This window comes from Notamacropus eugenii, chromosome 6 (genome assembly GCF_028372415.1).
Source record: "Notamacropus eugenii isolate mMacEug1 chromosome 6, mMacEug1.pri_v2, whole genome shotgun sequence".
In the NCBI taxonomy this organism is placed as follows: Eukaryota; Metazoa; Chordata; class Mammalia; order Diprotodontia; family Macropodidae; genus Notamacropus; species Notamacropus eugenii.
Window position 1 is genome coordinate 151301890 of NC_092877.1, and position 15296 is coordinate 151317185.

Consider the following 15296-nt stretch of genomic DNA (forward strand, 5'->3'; position numbering starts at 1 on the left):
ATCCCAAACTTGATATAAATGCACACACAAACACATACGCATACAGAGGAATTTCCTCATTCAAGAGCTCCCCTATCAGTGAAATCCCAAGTCGAATGCCAAACTAGATACAAATGTATGTATATATTCATATATATATTATTCACCAAGTTGTATTTGTCCTTTATTTTCGAAGGAGACCATGGTATCAGAAAAATGATGACATGACTTGCACTGGACTTTGTTTTGAGTGAGGGAGGGCTGTGCAAGGTCACCAGCCTCACTTTCTCTTCCTGAGACATCTGGATCCAGTGGTCAGATATTCATCAGGATGACTGGAGACAGCCCAGGATGCAGTGGGGGACCTTGGCCTTTTCAAGTATTCACTTAGAGGGAGGTAATGTCCATTGAGTGAATAGACCTCTTTAAGAAGTGGTCAGGGTATGGCCCTTTACTGTGCTAGGCACTGGGAATGCAGAGACAAAAAGGAGACAGCCCCTCCTTCAGAGAGGTCCTCTGGTTCACAACACATGTCTTATTTATCAGTGAGACCACTTTATAACAAAGTTATTAATAACTCTCTTCTTATAGTAAACTCCCTTACATGGAGTCTGAGACAAGCTTACCATATCCCAAGTTCCCTTGAATGAGAGAATGTTGCTCTATTACGGGTGAAAGTGTACAGTTCTTTCTTGAAGACACCAGTAGTAAGTCAATAAACATTTATTATCAGGTACTGTGCTAATCACTGGGGTTACCAAGAAAGGCAGAAGATGGCCTTTGTTCTCAAAGAACTCATAGTCTCATAGGGGAGGAATTATAAACAGGATAAATTGTAAGCAATCAGCTGAAGGAAGGCACTAGTGTTAAGGGGGATCTGGAAAGCACCTTCCTGAAGCACCACAAAATTCTTCATAAACTAACATAAATGAAATCACACTCAACCTCCCTTGTAGATGATCTGTGAAGATGAGGGATAACTGGGTTACTGTCATTCTGATCCCTTCAGAATGAAGCTGAAGCTGAAGCTCTCCCTGAAGCTCTCTTCAAACCTCAGAGTAGAGGATTATCGGCATCACTGGGATCATAGGGGGAAAAGGACAGAGAGCTGGACAAATGCTATGTTCTTTTTTTGGTCATTCCCATTTCCCATAAAATTCCAAAGATTCCAGGTCTAAGCAGCTGGTATTGGTGGAGGTACCAAGAGAAAAAGAAGACTGGACTGGGAAAGTAGGAAGGTGGAGTAGTAGGAGTAGTGGAGTAAAGGGGAGGGTTGGATTTATTACTCCAGAAACTTGCCCAAACCCCAGAAACAAATAAGGTTATTTTTGTAGCTCTTAATTTTGATAGGGTATTCATGAGTTTAAGCTTTTTTTAGAAAGAAGGAAGAAGAGAAAATATTCACAAATTTCTAAAGACTCAGGCCTGTGGCTACCCCCCACCTCAAAAATAAGAGCTGGTAGGGAAGAGTATCCAGATCAGTTTCTGCCATAAGAAACTAGAAGTTCAACTTTATATAAAATGAATTCACTTTAATTCAGCTTCCTTCTGTAGCTTGTTGTGTTCTGGGAAACTGGGTAGGTGCTCAGGGAGCTATAAAATTAGACAAGACAGAACTCAGATTCTTAATCAATCCAATTCAACAAACATTTGTCAAACACATTCCCTACAGTGCACAGCACATTCTGGTAGGCACTGTGTATAACCACAGTGAAAGTTTGGGAAGAGTTCAAGGAATCAATGCAAGGGACCCAGAAGGAGCACTTAGAGAGGCCAAGAGATGAAGCCACAAGGGGACGCTGTCAATGAATTTGAGTAAGAGAGGATGAGCTCAGTACTGTCAAAACTGCAGAGGTTAAGACCAATGAAGAATGAGAAAAAAATCATCAGATTGGATGGTTAAGTGGCCTAAAATGTGACCCTGTAGAGAGTGATGAGGATGGATGGAAGTCAAATTACATTGGGGTGAGCAAAGTAGAGATGAGGAAGGAAAGATGACATATAGACATTAAAATTGGACTGTTCTTGTAGAGTGATTGGAAGGTTGAGAATTGTTCTGTCCTAACATCTAAAATTTGCTCATTATGGAAAAGTCTGAGAAAAAAAACCTGACTGATCATTTAGCTAACTGAACATGAAGGCATTAGTTTGTGGGGTTTGTTTTGGGGGCAGAGGGAGAGAAGGATTCATTCATCTTTCATTTAACCATTTTTTAAAATGTCTTATTAAATATTATGTCTCAACTCTCCCCTGCCCTCCATCTAGATATTGGAGGCTGAAATGTGTTTGGGGGAACTTTGAGAAATTTTTCAAGAATTTCTGACCAAGTCACAAAGGATTCTACTTTGAGAGACATGCTCTGGACTCAGGATCTGGTGGCCCTGAAAGCTTAGTGGGGGACTTTTTCCACTGGATTAGAATTTAAGGTGAAATAAGGAAGGTGAAGGAAAAAAGGCATGAAGGATCATCAGGGAAATCACTCAGAAAAATAAAAATAAATTGGCCATTTGTAAGAGCAATGTGTGTGTTCCATTGGAATCCATATGATGGTCAGAAATTGAGAAGGTTCACAGTACATGCAGTTATTTCCTCTCTCCACCAACCCACATAGAGAGGCACAGGTGGGTTGCAATCTATATATGTGGAGGGAGGACCCAGACCAATAGCATCAAAGATGCGTTGTCATAATGTAGTAAAGGAAAAAACTCTTCCAGTTCCATATTGGTCTTTGCACATCAGTTTCTATCAGAGGCAAACAATCATTGGTTTTTATTTCCCTTTATTAAAAAAAAAGATTTTTTTCTTTATTCTGAAGTTAGCAAACCCCAAAATGTAACATTTTCACATACAAAATAGAACAGAAAAAAGAGGATTTATACACAAAATCATGAATCTCTTAAGTATGGTTTGATTTTTTTTTAAAGTACATAATAAATTCAACATGTTTCAAAGCTGTCTTGTTACTCTGGATTTCCTTCTGAACTTCCTTCTGTTTTTTTTCTGTGCATTTAAAAAGTGCTTCAGAAGTCAAAAACTTTTGAATACTTATTTTGAATGAAATGGCATATTCTTGAAACTCCACATTGGGGTGCTCTTCAGCTTTGTGCGTGTGTGTGTGTGTGATGGAGCCTTTGGGCAATCTGGTGAAGCCTGTAGTTCCCTTCTCAGAATGTTTTTAAAATTTGTTGCATTGTTTCAGTCATGTCTGATTGTTTGTGACCCCATTGGGGGGTTTTCTTGACAAAAATACTGAAGTAGTTTCCCATTTCCTTCTCCAGCTCACTTTACAAATGAGGAAACTGAGGCAAACAGGGTTAAGTGACTTGCCCAGGCTCATACAGCTAGTAAGTGATTGAGGTTGGATTTGAAATCAATTATATCGAATTATACCCATCAAAGAATTTTTTAAAAACAAAGTCATGGGCCCCAGATTAAGAACTCTTGTTCTAAATTGAAACGAAATTAGATGAAGATCTTTAAAAGGTAGCTGTTAAAGATTTTTAAACTGGAGAGTCAGCTTGGTGCAGTGAAAGGTATCCTGCCTCTAGATTCAGGGAATGTGAGCTCCAATCCTGTTTCTGAGGCTTACTTCTTTCATGAGCTTTGAGCATGTACCTTCCTTGCTTTGGGCCTCAGTTTCGTCATCTGTAAAAGAAGGGTTTGGACTAAATAGACTCTGAGATCCCTTAATTGATTATCTTAGCTATTTACCTCAGAATACTTAGAGCATGTAGTAAAGGTGATGGAAAAAAGTACGCTTTTGGTTGGCAGCAGGGTGAATGAAGGTGACCCTGGATTTTTCTTTCTTGACTATTTGTTTAAATCTTTCTCTTTAAAAATTCCTCTGGTGGGTTGATGCAGAACCAGTGAAATTAAAACACGTTTCACCCACCTGACTCAACCAACTCACTGAGTTTATGATTGACCAGTTGTTTAGCTTGCTTATCGAATGCCCTGGTTCTACAGTGCACCTCAACCCATAGAAGTGGATTGGTGGGAAAAGCCCTGTAACAGTACAAAAGCCAACAGACCACCCTGTCTGGGAAGTCCTTTCCCCATCTCATGGCTAATCTCAGGCAGATCCTTTCTGAGCTGACTCAGGGATTTTTGTTGGTAAGTCTGGAACCATCAGGGACCAGGTACCTTTATACTGTTCAATAGAATAAGATTGATTAATTCCCGATATGGCCAGGTTTGATTTGGGATTGCTGATTCAGTGTCTGCTTCTGTTACAATAGTGAGAGTGATAAGCTGTGAATGACTTGTGGATGTTGGGTTGATTCGGAGGGTTTCTAATCATCTAATCAAAGTACAGTCAGAGGCAGTGTGGTATAATGGACAGTGCTTGAGAGCAAGCCTTGGAGATACAATCACTTGAGTTCCAGTCCTGTCTCTGACATGTACTGAATGTTTCTCTGGGCAAGTCACTTAACATCTTTGAATCCCCAAGTAACTCTCAAAGATTTGTTGGAGGGAATTCCTAATCTGAAGTTCCCTATATAAATGTAACCACAGGATTGATCCAAATAAAGATGAAATTATAATATAAAAAGCTATATCTCTTGATTTTCAAAGAATCTGTTTTGGAGGAAGAATACAAGAGATGACAAAGAAAAGGTAAGTTCAAGAAAAGAACTGGACATTATATATACATATATATATATTTACATACACACACACACATAGTGTAATGTAATAGGTACACACGCAAATTTATATGCACATGGGCAATATGTGTGCAGTATGTATACACATGTGGACAAATATGCGTGTTATATACATACATGAGTTCATATAAACTTTGCCTTAGATATTTTTATTTTTCTACTTAATAGTATTTTATTTTTTCAAATTACATGTAAAGATAGTTTTCAGCATTCACTTTTGCAAGATTTTGAGTTCCAAATTTTTTTCTCCTTCCCTTCCTCCCCTTCCTCCTCCCCCTCCCCAAGATGGCATGCAATCTGTTATAGGCTATACTTGTACAATCATATTAAACATATTCCCACATTAGTCACATGGTGAAAGAAGAATCAGAGCAAAAGAAGAAAACCATGAGAAAGACAAAAAGGGAGAGGGAGAGAGAAGGAGAGAAAATACTATGTTTCAATCTGCTTTTAGACTCCATAGTTCTTTCTCTGGATGTGGATAGAATTTTCTATCATGAGTCTTTTGGAATTGTCTAAGATCATCGTATTGCTGAGAAGAGCTAAGTCTATCAAAGTTGATCCTTGCACAATGTTGCTGTTACCATATACAATGTTCTCCTGGTTTAGATGATATTTTAAAACCAATTCTCATAAAACCGTACGTGTCTAACTCTGAGATGGGCAATTAGTATTATTAGCAATTCATGAGAGAAAGTACAGCATGTTGGGAAGAAAAGTTTGGGTTTGGAGTGAGAGAATCTGGATGCAAATCCTGTTACTTGTCACTTGCATGACCATGCATAGTAGTAATTTACCTCTCTGGACCTTGTTGCACAAGATGGCTTTCAATAGCCCGGCCAGCACTAAATCTATGATCAATAAATTCTCATGTTTTAGAAACTGAAAAATAAGGTTCCCTGGAGGAGGTTACTTCACCGCTGGGTCTCAGTTTCCTCAGCCGTAAGTTGAAGGGTTAGATTAACTAGTTAGTTGAAGGAGTTAGCCTAGCTGATCTCTAAGGTTTCTTCCAACTTGGTTGGCCTGTTTCCATAAGGGATTATTGTTGTTCAGTTGTTTCAGTTGTGTCTGACTCTTCATGACCCCCTTTGGAGTTTCCTTGTAAAAAGATATTAGAAGGGTTTGTCATTTCCTTCTCCAACTCATTTTATAGATGAGGAAACTGAGGCAAACAGGGTGAAGTGACTTGCCTGGGGTCACACTGCAAGTAAATATCTGAGGCCAGATTTGAACTCAAGAAGAGGAGTCTTCCTGACTCCAGGTCTGGCACTCTCTCTATTGCACCACCTACCTACCTTTCCATAAGGTGCCTGAGCAGAATGCATCAGGTACAGCCTTCTACTAATGGGTCATTTTGCAAATCAAAATTTATTTGCCAATAGTATAAGAACAGAGAAGAAAACCATCAAAGATGATTTTGCAGTGTAGTTGGGAAAGATCATCAGGTCTCTCCTTCTAATTTGAGAAAATGGGAGGCTAGAAAACAGAAGGAAAAATACAGAAATGAGGCTCAAGATGGAATCTATAACAAAGAGTTCTGAGCTAGTTGGTGGTTAAGGTTACTATCTATTTAAATTTATTTCATTATTGCCCCCAGTATTTAAACAAAGAGGGGCAGCTAGGCGGTACAGTGGGTAGTACACTGGGCTTAGAATCAAGAAGACTCATTTTCCTGAGTTCAAATCCAGACTCAGACACTTACTAGCTGTGTGACCCGGGGCAAGTCACTTAACCCTGTTTGCCTCAGTTTCCTCATCTCTAAAATCAACTGGAAAAGGAAATGGCAAACCACTCTAGTATCTTTGCCACCAAAAAGGGGTCACAGAGTCGGACATGACTGAAACGAATGAGTAGCCTAAACAAAGATGCCAGCTGTCTTCAGCAAGTGGCAATTTCTCAAATAGATAATTGAAAAGAGCCTCTCACAGAGAGGTATGGGAGCCCCCGGAAGTATCTGTTTGTTAAATTTTCAGTGTGAGCATTTATACCTCAAATCAAAGGCTACAAATCAGGGCTTGATTTGTTGTTCTGTTGATTCTTTAGACTTAAGAACAAAATGGAGAAGGTATTAATAAAGCAGATTAAACTAAAAGTGTGTCCAGCACACATTTCTCCTGCCCAGAAAGCTGGTTGTTAAATATTTAACAGCACACCCTTGAGTCCTAGCTATTGTTCTCCTATCTTATATTTGTGATATTGAGTTTTTAAACCCAATTGTAAAGACTGCATTTATTCATATTAAATTTCACCTTATTTTATTCTGCCCAGCAACCTAGCCTGTCAAGATCTTTGGGGATTCTGACTACCTTAACCAAGTGTTAGCCATCCTTCCTCTTTTGTGTTACCTACAGATTTAATAACCGTATTGTGTAAGCCTTTATTGAAGTCACAGACGAAAATATCAAACAGCACGAGGCCAAGAACAGATCACTGGGGTGCTCTACCGGAAATATTTAAACTGATACCAAACCATTAATTACTATTCTTTGAGTGTGGTCATTTTACAGATGAGTAATCTGAGGGTCTAGTCTCATTTAGCCAAGTCTGAACCTAACCAATTATACTGCTGTCTAGCTCACATCTCCCTCTATTCCAAAATTTAATGAGAGACATTATTCAATCCAACCAATCCAATTTCCAAATGAAATTTGGTTAGTCTGGCATGGCCTGTTCTCCATGAAGTCATACTGACTCTTTGTGATCACAGCCTTCTTTTCTAGATATCACTTTATTTAATTATACATTCTAGAATTTTGCCAGAAATGAAAGTCAAGCCAATTGGTATAGAGTTTACATATTTCTTTCTGTTCTCTTTTTGAAAATCAAGAAATTTAACCTCCAGTCCTACAGTACAGTTGCTTTTCTATGCAATCTTTATTTAAAAATATTTATTGATATCTCTTGTTTCTATTTCACCTATATTTCTGAAAATATTTCTTTTTTTCCCCCTACCTAGTTAGCCATCATTTTTAGCAATTTTTTTTAAAAAAGCATTTCAGCAAAAGGAAATAACACATGAATCAAAATTCATTGCTTATTATAGTGCCTGGCACATAGTAGGCTCTTAATAAATGTTTTGGGGCAGGTAGGGGGTACGGTGGATATAGAGACAGGCCTGGAGTCTGAAGACTCATCTTCCTGAATTAAAATCTGGCCATAGACACTTAATAGTTGTGTGACCCTGGGTCAGTCACTTAGCCCTGTTTAGCTCAGTTTCCTCATCTGTAAAATGAGCTTGGGAAGGAAATAGGAATCAATTCCTGTAATCTTTGCCAAGAAAACCCCAAAAGGAGTCACAAAAAGTCAGATATGACTAAAACAACTGAACAGCAATAAATATGGATTAATCTATCTAAACTTACTGGGTTTGCAACATTCTGCACTGATAGTCCCACATCTCTGGTTCTCAACTTTTTCTTCCCAGGATTACTTTTCCATCTGACTCAAGAGCAGAGATACTGAGGCTTTCTTGACACCCTCCTCAGAGTGATTTATGGTCTGGAACCAGTGGCCAATTGAATTTCTCTAATAGAGTACAGTGGAGGACCTGGGCATAACTCAGCTGTATCCATCACTAATCATGATTCAATCTGCTGGCTATCCTGATGCTGCTAACTAGAGAAGACAGCTGGGATAGACAATAATCGATACTGGCAGCAGACAGAAGGAGAGAGCAGAGTCTGACACAGAGCATCAGTTGTCTCTGACCTAGAGGGATTCTTCTACCAAGGAAAGTCCTGCACAGCTGAGCTCAACTGGAGGAAGATGAAGCCAAGGTAAGCTTCTAATAATTCCCTCATGCTTTTTAATAGTAGTAAACAAAATAACTTGATCATCACAAAAAGCTCCCAGTGCACTTGACCTTGCAGTGAAAATACTATAGAATTGGGAAACTAATAAGGGTTTCCAAATGAGCATGGTTCATAGGGTACTTAGAAATCAATTGGTATAGCCCACTCATCTTCTAGATGAGGAGATTGTGGTCAAAGAAGTAGAGACTCATGCAAGGTGACAAAGGTAATATAAAGTCAATCCATTAATACATCAAAGATCTAAGAGGTAGCATGATACAGTGAGAAAAACAGTGGGTTTGAAGGCAGAAGACCTGGGTTCTCAGTACTTGTGTGGCCTTGTCATAAATAATGTAACCTCTCTAGTCCCTGTAAAATGAGTAGATTGGACTAGACAAGGGACCTTGTTCATCCTTCATTTTCAAAGAGGGTCATTGCCATCACTGGGTAATGTCTTGACTTGTGTGAGAATTGGATTTAAGCGAGGCAGAGTTGCACACTGTTTTCAGCCTCACTCTCTCCGGAGTCATTGAAGTCCAGCAACAAGAGAAAAGCTAGAATTACTGGCACTGGCCCAGGTGGTTGTGGATGACCTTGGCCTCTTTGGGGTCTGACCAAACTCTAAGCACTCCTTAGCTCCTCCTTCAGCAGCCTTCATGGCCATTAGAATAAATTGTTTTCATCTGCTTATTCTGTTGAGAGAAATCTTCACATCCCTGGGGTAGACATCTCCCTGACTCACCAACAAGTTTGAGGCCTGTCGGTTGCCCACCACCTGACTTATCCCAACTGCTGCGATGGTGCCAGAGTGTGGCCTCTGCACATGCTGCAGCTTCTTGGAGCCACAGATGAGAGTTGGGTGAAGGTGGACACCAATGGTGGATGAGCAGCCCTGATAAAAGTTCAGCATGCCCTCACATGAGATGTGCTAGTCCTCTCTGAACCCCCCATACACCCCAGAAGAGACCTTAAAGTCTAAATGATCCTGTGATGCTATGACTACAATGAGGGAACAACCTCCACGAAAGAAAATGGCAGCCCATGGTCAATCACTTGTTAGCTGAATCTTGCAGACTTGCCTGAAGCTCAGAGTGGTTGACATGACTTGGGATCACAGATTTGAGCTAGAGGGACTTAGAGGTCATCTGTCCTATCTCCTCATTTTACTGATGGACAAGAGAAGGTCACAGAGGTAGAAAGTGGCACATCTGAGATTTTCAGCGTATATCCAGAAAACCCACATAGGCAGCGATGAAGACAGCCTACTGACTAAGGTTCTACATCCCTTAGACTTCAGGTTCTATTTCCTAGGACCATGCTGGAAGAGAAACAAGAAATGATCTGAGAAAGCTTAAGGCATGTTTTAGGCAATGAAGTCGTCCAATTTGGCTGAAAAAGAGGGTGTGTGTAGGAGACAAATTTGAGATAAAACTGGAAAGGTAGGTTGGGGCTGAGTGGCAAAAGGCCTCGAATGCTGTGCCAACACAACCACCACCCTAGTTGAGGCTCTCATTACTTCTCGCCTGACTCAAGTCTCCCCCTGTTCCAAATACAGCCTGCCAAAGTCATCTTCCTAAAGCTCAGGTTTGACCTTGTCCCTCCCCTGCTCCTTGGCTTCCTGTTAACTCTAGAATCTAATATAATCCCCTTCTCCCTGCCGTGCAGCATCTGAAGCCCTTCCCAGCCGGGTTCCAACCTATCTTTCTAGCCTCTACACATTGGTCCCTTCCATGTACATGGCAGCTAAGCTAAACGAGCCTTCTTCTTGTCCCTTAGGCACCTTCATCTTCTTCCTTTTGCTTTTGTACTGTTCTGTCCCCTACACTGAAATGTACTCCTTCCTCACCTCCATCCTTTAGGATGATTTGCTTCATTCAGGGTTCTATTCAAGAATCATCTGTATAAAGTTTCCTAATTCCCCCAGCTATTACACTTTGCTCCTCAAATCACCTTGTAAGTGTTTTGTACACACACATGCATACACAACTTTTACGTATATGTAAGTATGGGTGGGTATATATGTATATATGTGTGTTATACACACATACACACACACACACAAACACACACACACACAGGTGGTCTCTCTAGCTAAACTGTAAGAAGGACCTGTCTTGCTTCTTCTTTTTAACCCCAGCATCTGGCACAGGGTTTAGCATTTAGGGATAAAGATTAGAACTGTGATTTTGATGTTTTGAGTAATTCCCAGGGAAAGAAACTCTCTCTACCAGTACATGTCATCATTGTTCTGAAATGTACAACCTTGGAGGACTGCCTGGAATACTGAGAGGTTAAGTGACTTACCCAGGGTCTCAGAGCCAGCATAGACCCATACCCTCCTGGCTTTGAGGCTAGCTCTTTCTATCCACTGAGCCTGCCTACTTCAGATAGAACCTAGGAGATAATTCATAAATGCTTGTTGAATGATTGAACCTAAGGGGTTTGGGCTTTACTTTATAGGCACATATTTCTTTAGTAAATAGGAATGAGGGTCTCATATATTAATGAAGGTTGTCCATGATGACAGTGGGCCCGGATCCAAATGCTTATATAATTCCATTCCTCCTCCTATTTAGTATGATGATGGGAAAGGATGAAAGGAAAGAAGAAAGAGTGCAAGAATGTTGCTTTGGTTTTTAGGGTTTTTTGTTTGTTTTTTTAAAACACAGATCAGTTGTATTCATCAGAAGGTTCAGGCTTTTATAGTAGAGTTAGCACAGTGAGGGCAGAACTATTTCATTTTTGTTGTATCTCCAGGGCCTAGCATAATACCCAGCTTTTAGTAGGCAGTTAATAGTAAGTGATGGATTGATTTGGGGAACAATTTCACAGTTTTAACCCTATGTCCATGCCTACAGGACTAGTTCCTGTCATTTTCTCAAGACCTCATTATTCAATATTTCATCTGTTACCATTCGGGAGCCTGGCGTGTCTAATGTATTGTGTTCTGGGAATGTTCCAGTGATCTGACACATCAATTCGTTTTTGAAATACAGTTTGAAGCATCTAGGAATACATCAAGGATATATTAAATCCACCCACAAGAAATGTGTTGGAAGGGGAAGCTGCCACAGCATTTCTCCACTACATACTGATGTCAAAGGCCCATGCGTCCTATTTCAAGGATCAATGAATTGAGCCCCTGACTTTAAAATTAGAGAACATGATTTCAAATCTTATTTCTGATATGTACTTCCTGTGTGACCTTGGACAAGTCACTAAACTTCATTGTGCCTCAGTTTCTTTCTCTGTAAAATGAGGGTGTTGGACTAGATTGACCTCTAGCTTTCAGCCCTAGCTCTGGTTCCTCATCCTGCTACCTCTCCAGGTTTGCATGCATTCCTGGGATTTGGTCTGGTTTTGAGGACAGGTACTTTTCGGTGCTTGGAGCACAGTCCTGACTTGGCAATATTCATCTTGAAGAGCTTCCTGAAGTCCTTCTCCCTTTGAAAAAGATGCTGATATTGAGATTGGTGAGCTGGTCTCCCAGCCAGTGGTTTGGGGGCATGAGGCACAGGAGAAGGCAGAAGGGAAGATGACCCAGCAGATGTTGCCTTTCCTAGGACATGTTTCCTTCCTGTGGATGTCTGGTGCTCATCTGCCTGCCTGTCCTTGTTCATGGGCCCTGGCTCTTTGCTGGCCAGTATCATGTAAAGGTGCATGTTGTCCTGTTCTTTTGGTGAGGTAGTCATAAATAAATGGCCCCTGTCAGGCAAGTGGTAGCAGCAAGACTCAGAGCATTTTGCAAATATTAATAAGTGATAAAAAGTGGGTGTATTGCTATGAATAAATCAGGAGGAACTTTCTGTGTCACTAACTTAATTACTCCTCTTCCTCCTCTCCTCAAAGTTACGGGGAAGGGATTTGCTTCCCTCTTGTTTTAAGCATTATCTTACCCTCTTTCCTGCCACCATTGGCACAGATGGTGGAAACGAGCTGACTTCATTTCTAACCAGTTTACATAATCTAGCCCCATTGTGGGGATGAAACCAGTGGGGGTTTTTTTTCCAGTGAGGCTTGCTGGTTAACCATGACCTGATTTCTGAGGAGTCCTGTTCACCACATGGTCAGCCCGGCCTCTTGAGAGTCCCCAGTTTTTCACCTAAAGACAAAGAAGGCAAGGTAGTTAGTTAGCCAGCAGTAAGTGCTAATTCCAGAAACTCTGCTAAAAGTATCGCTGTTGTAAGAACAGGTCCTCTAGGGCAGCAGTTCTCAAAGTGTAGTCTGGGGACCTCTGGGCTCCCTACCTTTTCAAGGGGTCCACAAGGTCAAAACTCTTTTTATTATAGACATTTTGATTTCTTTTTTAAATAATATTATTTTTCCCCAAATTACATGTAAAAACAATTTTAACATTCTTTTTTTTTTTTAAGTTTTGAGTTCCAAATTCTATCCCTTCCTCCCTGCTGTCCCCCCTCCCTGAGATAATAAACAATCTGATATAGGTTATACATGTGAGATCATGTAAAACATCTAATTTCTAATATATTAAATATCAATAGATATACATAAACAAAAACTCTTTGTGGGGCGGGGATCCTCAGTAATTTTTAAGAGTCTAAAGGAAAACAAAAAGTTTGAAAGCTGCTTGCCCAAGGCAATTCTTTACTTTGTTTTTAAAATTTTATTTATTTTTATTCTGAATTTAATAAGCACCAAATAAAATGAAAATTTCCATATACAAAATAAAATGCTTATACATGAAATTTTACATCTCTGTTACACTTTGCTTTCCCTTTTCAGTATAAAATAAATTCAACGTAGAACTTTCAAAGTTGGCTTGTCTTTATTTCCTTCTGTTCTCTTTTGTGCATTTTTAATGTGTTTCAATTAAAACAATATTTTTCTCTTTTCAATTTTTAATGTAAAATTTTATTATTTATTTTAACATCCAATTTTTAAAAATTTTGAATTCCAAATTCTCTCCCTCCAACTCCTCCCTTGCCCATCAAGAAGGCACGTAATATCACATCAATTATACATGTGAAATCATACAAAGCACATTTCCATATTAGCCATGTCACAGAAAGAAAGCAAGAAAAAACAAAGTGAGAAATTATACTTCAATTTGTACTCGGAGTTCATCGGCTCTCTGGATGTGGATAGCGTTTTTCGTCGAGTCCTTCAGAATTGTCTTGGATCATTGTATTAATCAGAGTAACTAAGTGGATTATTTTTTTCTTCTTTACTATCACTATACCATTTGCTATTACTGACATCGCCTTTCGTTCCTTTCCCATTAGAAAAAGAAGCAACAAAAAGAAACCCCTTGTAACAAATTCACATGGTCAAAAGGAAAGCCAACTCCACAATGACTATCCATGAAAACCTATTTTTCATTCTGTACCTTGAATCTCATGAGGTTTATCTCATGCTTTATCAATGATCCTATAGTATTGGGTTTGATTTCTGCACTGACCAGAATACTGAAGTCTTTCAAAGTTGTTTTCACAATGTTCTTATATAAATTGTTTCCTAGATTCTGCTCACTTCTCTCTGAATCAGTATACGTAAGTCTTCCCAGATTTCTCTGAAATCATCCATTTCATCATTTCTTAGCATGTATTAAATTTTCTATTACATTCATATATGATCTCACGTGCAGGGTTGACAAACCATCTTGCTTGAAACAGACAAAAACCCTGAGGAAGAAAAAGGAGGTCGCATATAGCAGGCAAGTCAAACTATTACCTCTTCTCAGACCTAGATGGAAACAGTCCAGGCCCTAAATCTGTGAGCAGTATCTCCCCTCCCCCAAGGCCACCAGTCCTGCTTCCAGTTTAGCCTCCACAATCATAATACATCAAAGTAATTCCTAGGAAGAAGTGGTCAACTATCTATACTACCAGTCAATTGCCATCTACGGGACAGAAAAGCTAGCCTAGCTTAAGCAATATGATGCCCTGAGAGACAGGAACTGGTGTGTGCTTGGTTTGGTAGTGATACTAGCAGCTGCTGTGGAGTTCTAAAACCAATAACACCAGCACACAGGAAGGCTGCTAACACAGGTTCTTAATCTGCTTTTCTAAATGAAAGACAGCTTCAAAGGGGTTAATAAGCTTTCTTTAAACGATGCAGAAAGATAAAGCTATATAAGGGAGAAGTGAGTATCCCAGAAAGAATCTAATAGACAGGATTCCAATTGTCTAAACAAAGTAATTTTACATCACCAGACCAGGGAGCTTCAACAAGCTGGATTCTCAAAGCATTGGCTACCCAGAGTCTCATTTGGCCAAATCACAAAGATACATTCTTCCTATGAGTGAGCCCCAAAGCAAAATACCAACCTACTAGACTGGCCAAAAAGCTTGAAAGGCCACATGCTTAGTGCCTAATTTGTAATGTATTACAGCTGTGAACTGGGTCAGAGTTCAAAGCAAGAAGACATTCATGATAGAAATACCTGTGTACCTTTAGACCTGGGAACATGGCCTATGTTGTAAGGGAGAAAAGGAACAGATGTGGTCACATAGACCTATTAATGGACAGGGAAGATCTTATAGTCCCTTTATCCTTCAGTGCCAGACAAGTCAAATCACCTCTACTAACTGAACCTCTTCCTTTCCTAAAACCACGATAAAGATAGTTGAAGATCCTGAACCCAATAGCCTTGGAATAGCAGTACCCTCCAGACCACTGGGATCATTTCACTTAGGACTTGTGGTCATAATTAAGGGAGATATCATTGTGAAGAAAAGGTCTACCTTCTTTGCCACCACAAATACCAACATCTAACCACCTACTAGCAAATATACCCAAGAGCCCTTGCAGTGGTAGTACCTGCCCCTACACCTACCAACTCCAAGATACCAAAGTCCTTGACAATTTCAAATAATCCAACATCAGAAACAGCTAAGAT

The 15296-nt window shown here is 39.8% G+C and overlaps 1 protein-coding gene across 1 annotated transcript in view; it reads left to right on the forward strand.

Moving 5' to 3' along the window:
- The first annotated feature begins 8356 nt into the window (after nucleotides 1-8356).
- TRIM2 (tripartite motif containing 2) overlaps nucleotides 8357-15296 on the forward strand; it is a 236384-nt gene continuing 229444 nt past the window's right edge. The window contains exon 1 of the mRNA XM_072621289.1: nucleotides 8357-8422. The gene's annotated coding sequence lies outside the window, so the exon portion shown is untranslated. The remainder of the gene's footprint in view (nucleotides 8423-15296) is intronic.